The sequence below is a fragment of the Lithobates pipiens genome, unplaced genomic scaffold (assembly GCF_037356315.1).
Source record: "Lithobates pipiens isolate NorthernLeopardFrog02 unplaced genomic scaffold, aLitPip1_a1.2 Scaffold_27, whole genome shotgun sequence".
Lineage (NCBI taxonomy): Eukaryota > Metazoa > Chordata > Amphibia > Anura > Ranidae > Lithobates > Lithobates pipiens.
In genome coordinates, this window is record NW_027507788.1 from 990,249 (window position 1) to 992,305 (window position 2,057).

Sequence of the window (2,057 nt, forward strand, 5' to 3'; positions counted from 1 at the left end):
AACGGTCCTCACACTTGTTGTCATTGGGAAGAACGGTCCTCACACTTGTGGTCAGTGGGAAGAACGGTCTTCACATGTTGTCATTGGGAAGAACGGTCCTCACACTTGTTGTCATTTGAAGAACGGTCCTTACACTTGTTGTCATTGGGAAGAACGGTCCTCACACTTGTTGTTGTCATTGGGAAGAACGGTCCTTACACTTGTTGTCATTGGGAAGAACGGTCCTTACACTTGTGGTCAGTGGGAAGAATGGTCCTCACACTTGTTGTCATTGGGAAGAATGGTCCTCACACTTGTGGTCATTGGGAAGAACGGTCTTCACACTTGTGGTCAGTGGGAAGAACGGTCCTCACACTTGTTGTCAGTGGGAAGAATGGTCCTTACACTTGTGGTCAGTGGGAAGAACGGTCCTCACAATTGTTGTCATTGGGAAGAACGGTCCTCACACTTGTTGTCAGTGGGAAGAATGGTCCTCACACTTGTTGTCATTGGGAAGAACGGTCCTTACACTTGTGGTCATTGGGAAGAATGGTCCTTACACTTGTTGTCATTGGGAAGAACGGTCCTCACACTTGTTGTCATTGGGAAGAACGGTCCTCACACTTGTTGTCATTGGGAAGAACGGTCCTCACACTTGTGGTCAGTGGGAAGAATGGTCCTCACACTTGTTGTCATTGGGAAGAATGGTCCTCACACTTGTGGTCAGTGGGAAGAATGGTCCTCACACTTGTTGTCATTGGGAAGAACGGTCCTCACACTTGTGGTCAGTGGGAAGAACGGTCTTCACATGTTGTCATTGGGAAGAACGGTCCTCACACTTGTTGTCATTTGAAGAACGGTCCTTACACTTGTTGTCATTGGGAAGAACGGTCCTCACACTTGTTTTCAGTGGGAAGAACGGTCTTCACACGGGTGGTCATTGGGAAGAATTACCTCCTTACAGAGAGCTAAAAAAATCAATGGTGTCAGTGGGAACTTACCTGAGAGGCAGAAATTGCCCAATGCTGGAGGAACCCCTACAACCTCTGGAGGAACCCTGGTTGAGAATCACTGCATTAGAAGAAAACATACACAACATTCTGGTGATCTGCCGCCTCTTGCCATTCTCCTGTTGGCCTTGACCGCGCTGCCCAATCTCTTCTCACGGGTAAGATGGCAGCCAATCAGCAGGTAGAGGATGGTGATGACAGAGACCGTGAGAAAGTAGAAAAAGATGGTGGTCACCTGAACCACCAGATTGTAGATCCATTTGGGTTTGAGGATGGCGCAAGGTGGCGGAGCCCTCCCCCTCTCCAGGGACGGTAAGTAGACGTAGTAGATCCCATGCAGCATTGTGTTGGGAATGGCGCACAGGAACGACACGCACCAGACACCACTGATGACCTTCCTGGTGTAAGCGTTGGTCATGAGGCGTTTGGCCTTCTGGGGGTGCACCACGGTCAGGTACCACTGCACACTCAGCGCCATCACGTTTAGTACTGACGCAAAGAGGAACGTCTTAAATGACCAGCCGTCCTCACCGAATGGAAAGGGGTAGTTCTGCCAAATCTCGTACGTCTCCAGCGGCATTTCAAAGACCAGGAGATCGGAGACGGGCAGGCTGAAGAGGTACAGGTTGGTGGTTCTCATTTTGTGATGTTCGGCAATGATGGTGCAGGTGAGGTTTCCTGCCATCCCGGTCAGGAATATGACCAGGTAAGTCAGTGACACCGGCAGGAAGAACGAGGACATCCGGGGTCCTAGAATATGGATTAGGAGCTCCTTGCACCTCCTGGGCCCGGCTCTGGCTGCTCCTCCACATGTCATTGGTCAAACATTAGAAAATGTGGAACAGGTCCTCTTCCTCCACAGAAGCCATCACTGCAATGAAAAGGAAGGGGGCTGTAAGTTACAGGACTGCGGGGTCCTTCAAGAGGAGTGTGAAGAATTCTGAAGACCAATCTCCCCCATCCCCCACTACTGACTGGTCTGCATTGGGTCTCCATTCACTGAGAGCTCTAATGATGAGCCGGCTCAGGACACACATGACCTGAGGCTGCAGCACCGCCAGAATTAGG

At 50.6% G+C, this 2,057-nt stretch overlaps 1 pseudogene; it reads right to left on the reverse strand.

The window, feature by feature from the left end:
- Window positions 1-1,047: 1,047 nt before the first annotated feature.
- Window positions 1,048-1,806, reverse strand: LOC143933338 (neuromedin-U receptor 1 pseudogene; annotated as a pseudogene).
- Window positions 1,807-2,057: the final 251 nt, after the last annotated feature.